This window comes from Hyla sarda, chromosome 2 (assembly GCF_029499605.1).
Source record: "Hyla sarda isolate aHylSar1 chromosome 2, aHylSar1.hap1, whole genome shotgun sequence".
Lineage (NCBI taxonomy): Eukaryota > Metazoa > Chordata > Amphibia > Anura > Hylidae > Hyla > Hyla sarda.
In genome coordinates, this window is record NC_079190.1 from 313247763 (window position 1) to 313262125 (window position 14363).

At 44.6% G+C, this 14363-nt stretch overlaps 1 protein-coding gene across 1 annotated transcript in view; it reads right to left on the reverse strand.

Annotated features, from left to right (window-relative positions):
* DCAF6 (DDB1 and CUL4 associated factor 6) overlaps positions 1–8861 on the reverse strand; it is a 1246835-nt gene extending 1237974 nt beyond the window's left edge. Inside the window, exon 1 of the mRNA XM_056557692.1 lies at positions 8845–8861. The gene's annotated coding sequence lies outside the window, so the exon portion shown is untranslated. The remainder of the gene's footprint in view (positions 1–8844) is intronic.
* Positions 8862–14363: the final 5502 nt, after the last annotated feature.

Below are 14363 nucleotides of genomic sequence, written 5' to 3' on the forward strand. Positions count from 1 at the left end.
CCCACTTGCCCCCCTAGAACATGTTGATGGGCTAACTCTAACATCAGCCTCCGATATGCTTTAGGCACCACCAATTGTTCCACATTCTCACCCCGAACCTGGTTAACCCAGTGCACCACCTTCTACACTTAATACATTTTCCCAGGCCCGAGATAGAGTCAGGTCCTGGTGCTATTCCATAATTTTCTCCTGAAACATTGAGGTCTGCCAACTCTGGCCCTGGCAGTTCCTCCACATCTCCAACCATAACGCTCAGTGGAGACGACACCTCCTCTTCCACCATAGTGGTGATCACCCCAACTGCTGGTGTTTCTGACTCTGGTTCCCAAGGTTCCGGGGTCACACCTGAATAGGGCCAGTCTATTGGGGATACCATTGCCTCGCAGTTCTGGGAAATTCTTGTCTGGGGCCACTAAGACAGGAACCCTGAAAAGTCTCTCCCAATGATCAGCTCATACGGTAGCTTTGTGGCAACGGCCACATAATGAGTCCACTTGCCGGTCACTGTGGACAAAGTCACTAGGGCGGTGGGATAGCCCTTTAAGTCCTCGTGAATACAAGGACCCCAGCTTTCCGGTCCTTATACTCCATGAGTGGCACCAGGTCAGACCTCACCAAAAGTAACCATGCTGCCGGAGTCCAACGGTGCTACCACCACAGTATCTCCCACCTTCACCCGACAGAGGTGACCATAGTCCATTGTTTCGGGGATACCAGTTGCACACAGTCTTTTGGCATACATGGAGTGGCAGTGGGCAAAGTTAATGTCCATGGGTTCTCCCTGGTGGGGACAATTGGCCCTGACATGTCCCGGCTCCTGACACCCTCAACACAGCAATGGGGGTGGCATATTTATGGAACACCTCCCGGGGAACTTCAGGGCTTACCAATCGCCTGGGCAAGGGGGGGGGGGGGACCTCCTGGGTTTAACAGCACCCTCCTGTAGTTTCCTGGTGGCCGCGTATTGTTCCACCAGGTCTACCATCCCAAGTGCATTGCTAGGGGACGCCTGGCCAATCCATCTCTGGAGGGAGTAAGGCAGAGCCCTCCAGAACATATCGGCCAGGAGACTGTCCAGCATGGCAGTGGGACTCCACACCTCTGGCTGCAGCCATTTTTTCAGGCGTTGCAATAGGTCGTAGTACTGCGGCCTAGCAGGCTCAGCCGGCTTATACTCCCACTGGCGTACCCGCTGGGCCCAAACCCACACATTTACCTCCAATCTAGCCAGGATCTCACCCTTGACAACGTCATAGTCGGCAGCCTGGTTGTCAGACAAGTCAAAGTACGCCTGCTGGGATCCAGACTACAAGAACGGAGCAATGACCTTAGACCACTGGTCTCGGGGTAACTTCTCCCTCACAGCCACTTTTTCAAAGACCACCAGGTAGGTCTCAACATCATCCAAGGGGGTCATCTTGGGCATCGCCATCCGAACAGCTTTCCTTTCCAGGGGTGGTCGGGGTCATCATTGTGGCTTGTAGCACCATTATGTGCTGCAACAGTAGCTGGTTAGTCTCCTGATTATGCTTGTTGGACTCCTGTTGTTGCTTGGTGGACTCCTGCTGTTGCCTGTTGGTCTCCCTCTGTTGCAAGTTGGCCTCCATGAGTGCTTTTATAACAGCCTCCATTTTGGCAACACTGTGGTCACTAAAACACTGTTTGCCTGGACTCTCTGGAGAAAAAACTCCCGCTGTACTGTCAGTCACTTGTTGGCAGGATCATTGCCCCTAGCAACAACTCCAACGGGTTAACAGCGTGCTGAAAATATCGCTGACCTCACTGCGTTGCTCGCATCCTCCACCAAATGTGATGACTCACTCTTGCGGACAGGTGCGGTCGCAGTATAGAGGCACGGAAACAGGACTTTTCAACTCAAAGTTCAGTGTTTTATTCAAACTTAGCAAACAGTCTTTAAATGTAGAACAATAGGAAAAAGTAACAACAGTCCACCTGTATTCCTTAGGTGTTTGTTCACACCCGAGTCCATGCCATGCGGCATCAAGCAAGTCCTTTCCAAGCCACCAGGCAGTCTGCTGACCAGCTTCCAAACTCTCAGGGAAGAACTCCACACTCAGCTCTCTCTGGCAGTGTGAGCTGCAACTAGCAAATCCCCCTCAGCTGGTGAAGCAGGCTGCCTTTAAGGCCAACAAAAAGCGGCCTGGATTGTGGGGAATCACTTGACTTTTCCCAGTAAGAGCCGTCCCGGATTGGCCTTCCAGCCACACTACGGCCACCGTGCAGCACAGACACTAAATAAATACCGGCTCTTACTTCACCAAGGCCAGGAGCCTTGGTGACACATACCACCCATCAACCACCATGCCCTTCACCTTCTCACTATATATATATATATATATATATATATATATATATATATATATGTGTGTGTGTGTGTGTGTGTGTGTGTATACTTACCTCCGTATCCCTACATCCCATTACCAATTTTTAACGTCATGGTCTGTACCCACTTCTAATTGGATAATACCATTTGGGCTGTAAGTTATTTGCACTGATCTGCATATTAATGACTACATCTATCTGCATATTAACGACTACATCCCCGCTTACCTGAATCTATTACTATCTGAATCTATTTTTATCTGCAAAATATTACTGTATTCCTCTTTACACACTGTATTCCCTGCAGAGGACACTATGTTGCTACTTCACAGCGGGCCGCTTCTTGCCTCCGCGATCACTGCAGCTGTTTCTAACCCAATGAATTATTTAGCATTTTGCTGATATCTTTGCATGAGCCATATGTATACCTGTTGTTGATGAATATCTGGATGCCACTCCACCATTGTTTAACCCCCTTAAGGACTGAGCCCTTTTACACCTTAAGGACTGAGCCTTTTTTGCAATACTAACCACTGTTACTTTATGCATTAATAACTCTGGGATGCTTTTACCGATTATTCCGATTCCGAGATTGTTTTTGCATCCTATTTGGTGAAAAATCCTCAAATTTCATGAAAATTTTAAAAATGTAGCATTTTTCTAACTATGAAATTCTCTGCTTGCAAGGAAAATGGATATTCCAAATAAATGTTATATTGATTCACAAAAACAATATGTCTACTTTATGTTGGCATCAGAAAGTTGACATGTTTTTACTTTTTCTAAGACATTAGAGGGCTTTAAAGCATAGCAGCAACTTTCAAAATTTTCACAAAAATTTCAAAATCTGAATTTTTTTAGGGACCAGTTATGTTTGAAGTGGATTTGAGGGGCCTTTCTGTGAGAAATACACCATAAATTACCCTATTGTAGAAACTACACCCCTCTAAGTATTCAAAATGACATTCAGAAAGTTTGTTAACCCTTTAAGTGTTTCACAAGAATAGCAGCGAAGTGGAGGAGAAAAATCTAAATCTGCATTTTTTACACTAACATGTGCTTGTAGCCCCATTTTTTTTCATTTTTTAAAAAAATATAAGGAGAAAATGCCCCCAAAATTTGTAGCCCAATTTCTCTCGAGTATGGAAATACCTCATATGTTGACATAAAATTCTCTGTGGGCTCACAACATGGCTCAAGAGGGAAAGAGCAACTGTGGGATTTTTTAAAACAAATTTTGCTGTCATGGTTCTTGAGGGCCATGTTGCATTTAGGTGGCATACTATTTTGGAAACTATTAACCCCTTAAGGACCAGGCCATTTTACACCTTAAGGACCAGAGCGTTTTTTTGCAAATTTGACCACTGTCACTTTCAACATTAATAACTCTGGAATGCTTTTACTGATCATTCTGATTCCGAGATAGTTTTTTCGTGACATATTCTACTTTAACATAGTGGTAAAATTTTACGGTAACTTGCATCCTTTCTTGGTGAAAAATCCCAAAATTTGATGAAAAAATTGAAAATTTTGCATTTTTCTAACTTTGAAGCTCTCTGCTTGTAAGGAAAATGGATATTCAAAATAAAAAAAAAATTTGATTCACATATACAATATGTCTACTTTATGATTGCATCATAAAATTGACGTGTTTTTACTTTTGGAACACACCAGAGGGCTTCAAAGTTCAGCAGCAATTTTGCAAATTTTCACAAAATTTTCAAACTCAATATTTTTCAGGGACCAGTTCAGTTTTGAAGTGGATTTGAAGGGTCTTCATATTAGAAATACCCCATAAATGACCCCATTATAAAAACTACACCCCCCAAAGTATTCAAAATGACATTCAGTAAGTGTTTTAACCCTTTAGGTGTTTCACAGGAATAGCAGCAAAGTGAAGGAGAAAATTCAAAATCTTCATTTTTTACACTCGCATGTTCTTGTAGACCCAATTTTTGAATTTTTGCAAGGGGTAAAAGGAGAAAATTTTTAGCCCAATTTCTCTTGAGTAAGCACATACCTCATACCTCGCGGCAACGAACTGTTGGGCATACAGATTCGGCTGTGTAACCATCAAATTAACAAAGTCGTCACTGAAAAAATTACCGAAAAAGTCCTTTTCAGTGAACCCGGCAATGTTAATTTTGATTCCTGAGTCGCCAACAAACTCAGGAATCACAGGCTCGTGGTCCGCTGGCTCAACCCAGTCAAGTTCTCCGGTATGAGGTACCAGTGACCTTGGCAGGGGGGCTTCACTAGTATGAGCGCCAGGGGGACTCATACTAGCATGGGGCACAGGGTCAAGGGCAGAGGAGGTTTGCGGCACCGCATGGCAGCGAGTTCGCTGCCTTGGTGGCTCATCATCTGAACTAGATGATAAGGAGGACGATGAAATAAGGAAGGTGGGGTCTTCATCGTCCTCTGAGATGCTTTCAGAGTCGGAGGCAATTATGCCATATGCCTCCTCCGTCGAAAACACTCTGCAGGCCATTTCCCTACTCTAATGGGGATACGGGTATGTGTGTGTGTGGGGGGGGGGGAAACTTTATTGGTGTGTGTGCTGCGTGTGGTGCTATACTACCTCCTTAACCCGCCCTAACCTAACTAAACTAACCCGCCCTAACAGAAAATATAAAATAAAAAGGGGACTTTAAAAAAAAATTTAAATTAAAAAAGGGGGACTTCTAGCGCAAAAAAAACTTTTTTTTTTTTTTTTTTTTAACCCTAACCTGTATACTACACCACCAGTCACCATCTATATCTGGGTCACAGGGTCACACGTGACCCTGATGACCCGGAACCGCTGCAGAACGCCGGTAAGTAGTTACCGGCGTCCTGCAGCGATCGCCGGTATAGGAGGTCCTCCGGACCTCCTCTGGCACACTGCCGTCTGCTGATCGGCGGGGAACGGAATCGCAGCGCATCGCTCGTCTGAATCGCCGACATGGGGGGTCATCATGACCCCCCTGGGCGATATGCCGCGATGCCTGCTGATCGATTTCAGCAGGCATCGGGCACCTGCTCCGCTCCAGATGGCTGTGAGGGGCCGGTAAAGCACATGACGTTCTCATACGTCATGTGTTCTTAAGGACTCGGACATGGAGACGTATCAGAACGTCATGTGTCCTTAAGGGGTTAAATCCCTCAAGGAACGTAACAAGGTGTATAGTGATCCTTAACACCTCACAGGTGTTTGACAACTTTGCGTTGAAGTTGGACATGAAAATGGAAAACTTTTACTTTAATATTAAAATGATGGTGTTACCCCAAATTTTTCTTTTTCACAAGGGTAATAGGATATAATGGACCCCAAAATTTGAAGCCCAATTTCTTCCAATTAAGAAAACGCCCCATATGTGGACATTAAGTTCTCTGCTGGCACACTACAATGCTCAGAAGAGAAGGAGCTAAATTTGGCTTTTTGAAAGAGAATTTAGCTTAGAAAGTTCCCAGAGTACCAGAACAGCAGAAAAATTTTAGGAAACCTATGTCCTTGGGCGGGAGGTCGCTATTGATGAAAAACAAACAAACACATGGCATACTATTTTGGAAACTACACCCCTGAAGGAACATAACAGGAGGTATAGTGAGCCTTAAAGGGGTACTCCGCCCCTAGACATCTTATCCCCTATCCAAAGGATAGGGGATAAGATGTCAGATCGCCGGGGTCCCGCTGCTGGGGACCCCGGGGATCGCTGCTGCGGCACCCCGCTATCATTACTGCGCAGAGCGAGATTGCTCTGCACATAATGACGGGCAATACAGGGGCCGGAGCATCGTTATGTCACGGCTCCACCCCTTGTGACGTCACGGCCCGCCCCGTCAATACAAGTCTATGGGAAGGGGGCGTGGCGGTCGTCATGCCCCCTGCCATAGACTTGCATTAAGGGGATAGGCCGTGATGTCATGAGGGGCGGAGCCATGCTGTCACGCTGCTCCGGCCCCTGTATCACCCGTCATTACGCACAGAGCGAACTCTATCCCAGGGGTCCCCAGCAGCGGGACCACGGCGATCTAACATCCTATCCCCTATCCTTTGGATAGGGGATAAGATGCTAGGGGTGGAGTACCCCTTTAACACCTCACAGGTGTTTGACGACTTTGCCTTGAAGTTGGACATGAAAATGGAAAATTTGGTTTTTAACACAAAAATGATGGTGTTACCCCAAATTTTTCTTTTTCTCAAGGGGTAATTGGAGAAAATGGACCCCAAAATTTGAAGCCCATTTTCTCCCGATTAAGAAAATGCTCCATATGTGGATGTTAAGTACTCTGCTGGCACAATACAGGTCCACTATAGGAGCACCAGTGGACTTTTGGAGAGAGAATTTTGCTGAAATTGAAGTCGGGGGCCATGTACATTCTCAAACCTCCCATGATGCTAGAACAGCAGAAACCCCCCCACATGTGACACCATTTTGGAAACTAGACCCCTCAAGGAACATAACAAGGGTTACAGTGAGTACTTACACCTCACAGTGGGCCGTAAAAAGTGAAAAATTAGATTTTTAATACTAAATTGCTTGTTAGCTTCACAAGTAGTAAGAGAAAAAAAGCTCCCAAAAATTTGTAGCCCAATTTCTCCAGGATAAGGATACACCCCATTATATGGCGGCAAAGGACTATGCGGGTGCAAAACAGGGCTTAGGAGTGAGACAGAACCGATGAGATTTGAGGCCTAAAGTTGTTCTTTGCACTGCAATAGTTGACCTGGAAAGTGTTGGCTGTGGACGATCCGGGGGCTGCCAGTTCCAGAGGTGCTCTGACCCGCTCCTTGGCGGCCACCAAAGATGAGGGCCTTTAGAACTACCTCTTGAAACATGCTGGAACAGTACAAAAGAGTTATACATGGCAACCTGGACCATGTAGACCATAACTTTTTTGTACCATGTCCGTGTTTTGCGCATGGCATCATTTGGCTTGAGGACTTGATCAGAAAGATTAACTCCTCCCATATACCGATTGTAGTCCAGAATACAATTGGGCTTGAGGACCGGTCCCGCGATACCTCGTACAGGGACAGGGGTGCTGCCGTTCCCATGAATTGTGGTGAGCATAAGGACATCCCTCTTGTGCTTATACCTGACCAGTAACAGGTTTTCATGGGAACAAGCACGGGACTCACCCCGGGGGGAGCATGTAGGGGTTGGGGCGGAAAGCCTCTTTGATTCTTCCGGACTGTCCCACAAGCGACCGTGGATCTGGCGGTGAGGGATGTGAAGAGAGGGATACTAGCATAAAAGTTATCCAAGTAACGGTGGTAACCTTTTATCTAGCAATGGGTGCAAAAAACCCCAAACGATTTTCCCGATAACACCCAGAGTGGGGGGGACATTCTGGGGGTTCAATACGGGAATCTCGTCCCTCATACACCATAAACTTGCAAGTGTTCCCTGAGGTACTCTCGCAAAGTTTATACATCTTCACGCCATACCGCGCTCGCTTGGTTGGGATGTATTGCCGGAAGCTTAGTCTCCCCTTAAAGCTTATGAGAGACTCATCAATAGCGACCTCCCGCCCAAGGACCTACGTCTCCTAAAATTTGGCCCCGAAGTGATTGATGACCAGCCTGATTTTATACAGGCGGTCATACGTGAGATCAGTTCGGGGGGACATGCCGCATTATCAGCTTAATGCAAACATTTCCGAATGGCCTTGAACCGGGGAGATGCCATGACCATACTGTAGAGCGGGGCCTGGTAGAGGACCTCCCCACTCCGATATTGCCTGACACTGGGTTTTTTAACTAGACATATATGGTCCTTATTTCGGCTGCATTGACTGGGTACCACTCATTGGGGAGATTTATCAAAACCTGTCAGGAGGAAAAGTTGCCCAGTTGCCCATAGCAACCAATCAGCTTGCTTCTTTCATGTATAACAAGGCCCCTGCAAAATGAAAGAAGGGATCTGATTGGTTGCTATGGGCAACTTGTAAACTTTTTCTCTGGACATGTTTTGATAAATCTCCCCCATTAAGTCTAGATAAAAATTAGCCCGGGTTTGCATCGACGAACTCTTGGGCGTACAGGTTCATCTGGTCAACCATCAGATTGACAAATTCTCACTGAAAAAGAAACTGAAATAGTCCATTTCAGTGAACCAGACCATGTCAATCTTGATTCCTGAGTCGCCAACAAACTCAGGAATCACGGACAAGCATTATGGAACACCTCTATGTCATAAATCTACCCGGCAGGTCTAAATAGGAGGAGGAAACTTGTAAGGGGCAGGTTCTTGAGATTAGGATAGCCACCCCCGCAACCTTCCTATCAGCAGAGGCAAAGAACGCCTGGGGGTAAAGATGGTGTAGGAAATCAAAAGTGCCTGTCTTATCAAAGTGCGTCTCCTGAACATAAACAATATCCGCCTTCAGGGCCACCAGCTCCCGCTGCAGCAGACTCCGCTTTGTGGGGGTATTAAGACCCTTCACATTTAGGGAGATGCACTTAGCCATGAGAGGGCAGGGGAATGTAGAACAGGTGCAATATAATGTACTCACTCAAGAAGACAAGCAGCACACAAACTAGCGGTTCAGAGGCAGGAGGCCACCACAGCTCACCACGGGACCTAGAAAAAAAAAGGAAACAAAAAGAAAAAAGGAGCACACCACGAAGAAGGCCAACAGAACAACAAATAGGAGTAGAGCAGAGATTGGCCACAGACAGACACAAGGGGAAAGAGACAAAGGGGAAGCAATGCCAAAAACAATCCAATGGCACAGAGGCCAATGCAGAGACCAATTTGTCAGCAAAGAAATGTAGATATAGCATAGTCAGCAATACAACTTCACAAACCGTGGCCCCAGAGGGGAAGGTGGAAGAACGCATCAGAGAGGATCTCCAAAAGTATCAGAGCCCCCCTCGGAGGCCACATCATAGAACAGCCCCAAATAGACCACCCCAAAACATCAGTCCAGCTAAAGATGAACGCAATAATGTATGCAAAACAGGCAAGAAAATAAATATATATATTTATTAGCAAATGAGAGAGGAAATAAAGCCCTTCCAAATAGCTGCAACATTCAGGGGCAGTTAACATCAGAGTTCTCATGGAGGATCCAAGTCCCGACCCAAAGGGCTGGATGGAAAGGCAGTTCCCCGCTGGCCAGAGCGCTTCCCACGAACCAGCTGCCACACTGGCGGTAGTGCAGGGGGGGGGGGAGGAATCAGACCCCAGTCCTGAAGCCAGGGAGGTGGAATGTCCAAGGAGCACAGAAGTCTGGTAGATCGGCAAAGGTGCAAAGCACCGCTGAGCGTCCATCTCTTCTAGCCTGTAGAGCGAACGGGAAGGACCATCAATAGGGAATCTGTGCAGAACGTAGGGTAGAGAGCAAGGGCTGTAACAACCGCCTTTTACGCAGCGTGAGCCATCCAGTGTGAGAGATCCTGGTAGAGCTGGATAGGAGCACCGTTGAAATCAAAAGATTTTAGGGAGCGAGATTTAGCCATTATCCTCTCCTTTAGTTGAAAGTAAACTGCACAACAGATAACATCCGGAAGAGGACCACTTGTGGGACGAGGGCGCAGAGCCCGATGGGCCTGGTCCAGCTTGATCTTATGTGATGAGGGCTCCCCCAAAATCAGGTTAAAGATGGTTTCCAGGGTAACATGTAGATCCTCAGACTGGGTTGCCTCAGGGAGCCCCCCGCACACGGATGTTGTTGCGCCGGCCCGTTATCCAGGTCCTCAACATGTGAGTGAAGATCATTAAGGAAGTCCGTTTGAGCAGACATGGTGTCACGAACCTTCGCCACGTAGGTCCTGGTAGAGTCATGCGCCTCCTCAAGATCATCAACCCTTTGTGAGACATGTTGGAGGTCTTGGCGCATCTGGGGAATTTCAGCACGGCAGGCCTCCTTAACTTCCTCAATAAGCACCTTAAAATGTTCCTTAGAGGGGAGGTGAGAGAGTAGCTGACTAAAGTCCATGGAAGGCAGAGCTGGGGCAGGCAACCCTGAACACTAAATGTCCACGTTCGGACCATGACATTAGTCATTTTACCAAAAAATCCACGGCGAAACGGTTAAAATTATACCTTACTTATATAGGTTGGATTTTATGTGCAAAATTGAAAGCGTTATGATTTTTAGAAGGTGATGAGGAAAAAATGAAAATGGAAAAACACTGAGTTCTTAAAGGGTTAATGACACCGCAAATTTTTTTAAATTTTTTTTTTACTAATGTTTTTTTTCCTCCTCACATTCCAAGACCCATAACTTTTTCATTTTTGCAATGACAAAGTTGTATTGGAGCTTATTTTTTGTGGGACAAGTTGTAGTTTTTATTGGCTCACTTTATTTTATCATAGAATGTATTACAAAGTCACAAAAAAAAAATAGAGGTAAGGCAAAATAAAAGATATGGAATTGCACAATTTTGTTGGGCAATAATTTTTTCAGAGTTCACCATAAAGTAAATCTGACATACTAGTTTTTTTCTTTGGGTCAGTATGATTCCAGTTATACCAAACTTGTTTTTTTTTTATTTTTTTTTTCGTTTTATGGCACAGAATTTTTTTTTACCACTAGACACCAGGAAATAGTGGCATTTAAATGCCATTATTTGTATAGATCACGGTATTTAACTAGTTAAATGACAGACATCGGAGTGATCTCTGATGTCCATCATTCCTGGTAGATGTCAGCTGCTGATCGGCCAGGAAGGGGTTATTCCCTGTAGATAATAAGTAAAGGCCCTATGCTATGTTTATGGTGCTTTGCATATGTATTGCTATTATGCATGTCTGCCACAACACATCTTTGCTCAATTCAGTGCAATGTGTGTTTTTTTCTTTTAAAAGTCTTTCAAAAGGCTTGCTGGGCTTTGTGGTACACAATGAGGCTTGTGTAGGAATAGACAGGATGACATCCTATGATCAGCCCACACAAGCTGGTGATGAGCACTTCTTTGCTGTAGATCCATGTATAGCCCCAATAAGACCAGGGGTGTGGAAATTGAAAAAAAAAAAAAAAAAAACTACTTGTCCAAGGGACTAAAGCAGAACACAATCTACTTGTCCCTCAAGAAAATCTACTTGACCTGATAGATAAAATAATTTCAGCCAACATAATATGAAAATAGGGTCTTTATTAGTTTCCGCACTTTCATTTTTCCTCCTCATCCTATAATAGCCCTAACACTTATTTTTCCATCTACAGACCCATATGAGGCTTGTTTTTTGTGGGGAAGTATACTTTGTAATGACACCTTTTCATTTTTCGATAACTTATGCTCTGAAACAAAAAAGCAAAATTTATTTGTGAGGTGAAATTTAAAAAAAAAAAAAAAAAAAAAAAGCTAATTTTGAGGTTTTCTTTTTTTCGCCATTCACCTTGTGGTCAAAATTACATATTATTTTGATACTTTATGTCGGCCTGATTTCACCAATACCAAATTTTAGTTTCCGTCACGTTTTAATAATGATTTTTTTATTTAAAAAAAGAAAATCCCTGACCCCTATAAATATTTTTATTTTTCCGTATACTGGGCTGTATGAGGGCTCATTTTTTGGGCCGTAAGATACTGTTTGTATCGTTACCATTTTGGCATTTTTTCTGGGATATGAGGTTATAAACATAAAAAAGCTATTGTGTGATTTGGTATTTTTTTTACGTTAACGTCATTTACCGTATGGGATATAAAATGTTATTTTTCAATAGTTCAGTCAATTATGCACAAACCAATACCAAAAATGTTTATTTTTATTATGTTTACATATTTTTATATGGAAAAGGGGGGGTGACATGAACTTTTAGGGTACGTTCACACGGGAGGATTTATTTGCGGGTTTCCCGCTGCATATTTGATAGGGGACAGGCTCTTCTCAGCTGTCCGCAGCAGATTTTCCGAGGCGGAATTTACGCTGTGGAAAACCCGCCGCAAGCCCCATTGAAGTCAGAAGGGTCTGCGGCGGATTTTACGCAGCGGGAAACCTGCAAATAAATCCTGCCCGTGTGAACGTACCTCTAATATGAAAGGGGTTAATGGGTGTTTTTAAACATTGATTAAACTTTTTTTTTTATCCACTTTTTTTTTTTTAGGAGGAATCATTTAGATTCCTCATACATCAATGCAGTTCTATTGAACTCCATTTGATCTGTGTTCATTTGATGGAACTGCATGTCCTGGGCGTCGGGCGATAGGATTTCCACATCCCTGAGGACACACACAGTCTGTTATGCCCTTAGTCTGTTCTATCTGCATTTCTATAACTCTCTATATACCTGTGTTTCCCTCACTTTATCTCTCTTCCTTCAAACTGTATGCACGGAACTGCACAGCGTGGGAGCCCTTATGACTAGTAAGCATCCAGTCTTCTTGGCCTTTGAGATGATTAACACAATAAACTAACCTGATAACATGTGACATGATATATTATTATATATATGTAAAATCGATATCGGTCGATCCCTAATATCTATATATTGATATATAGATTGATATCGATTTTTAGGGCCGATACCGATAATCTGTCAACTTTCAGGCCGATAGCCGATAACTTATACCGATATTCGGGTATAGGTTATCAGCTATTTCAACCCCCCGGCGGGGCAGAAGCCGTTGCAGATCAATGATTTAAAGCGGGCGCTTTAAATCAATGAACTGCTGCGGCTTTTGCCGGGCCAGAGACCGCCGCCGCCCGCTTCTCTCCCCCTGTCTGTCCTGGGGTCCTGAGTCTAACCACCAAAGTTGCCCCATTGCCTCCCCCCACATACCGCCGCCAACCCCCCCCACCCTCTGCCCACATACCGCCGCCGCCCCCCCCCATCCCTGGTGTTATAATTACATGTTCCTGGGGTCCGCGATACTTCTGGCTCCGTCGGCGTCCTGCGCTGTCACTGTGCGCACTGGCGGTGACGTCGCGTTGGGGACGTCACTCATCATTACGCAGCGCACAGCAACAGAGCAGGAGCCAGAAGTATAGCGGACCCCGGGAACAGGTATTTATAACACCGGGGATGGGGGGAGGCAATGGGGTAGCTGTGGCGGTATGTGGGCAGAGGATGGGGGAGGCAATGGGGCAGTGGTGGTATGTGGCCTGAGGACAGGGAGGCAATGGGGCAGCGGCGGTGATGGTCGTCTCTGGCCAGGGGGCGGGGGCATTATCAGCATGGTAATTGCCGATACCAATATTGTCCAAAACTGTGATTATTGGCCAAACCGATAATCGGTCGATCCTTAAAAAATTATTATATATATATATATATATATATATATATATATATATATACACACATACACAAAAGTTGTTTTTTGGAATAGTGATTTATAAAAAAAAAAAGTGCTTGAATAATGTGCATTCACACCACGTTTTTGCAATACAGTTCCTGTGTCAGGTTTTTGATGAAAAACTGATTCCTCAAAACCAGACTAAACTGTATCAAAACGGGTGTACAAATTTTAACCAGCATACAGATAAAAACCGTACACGGTTTAAAAAATTATGTCCAGTGGCATCCGTTAAGAAAAACGTATACGTTTTTAACTTTTCACTCCAAGTTTCACTTGTTTGATTGAAACTCCAAGAAAAAAAATGTGCAAAGTAAAAAATCGTAGGGTGAAAACCAGATGGAACCGTACGCACATACAGTTTTATACGGTTCCCATTGACTTCCATGTTAAAAAAAAAGTTTAGGGTTTAATACAGTTTTTCACCCGGACCAAAAACTGTGGTAGGTTACGTTTTTGGGTACGGGAAAAAAAACTGACAAAACTGTACAGGATGCAAAATGGACAAAACCTGATGCATACGGTTTTCAATACAGTTCCATACTGTTTTATCAGAGAAAAAGTATACGGGAACTGTATTGCAAAAACGTGTGAATGCACCCTAACCAATGTCAGCTTCGAAAAAACGTCTAGAAATATTATTGCACTTCCTAGCTGCAGATAAGTGAACCGGGCGGATGGAGGGCAAATAACAACCATCTTGCAATGCAAAAGCTACCAGCAACTGACGTAAGTTACCTATCCATGACAAATGCCGCACACAAGGAAGAAAACTGACAACTCTCTTTCA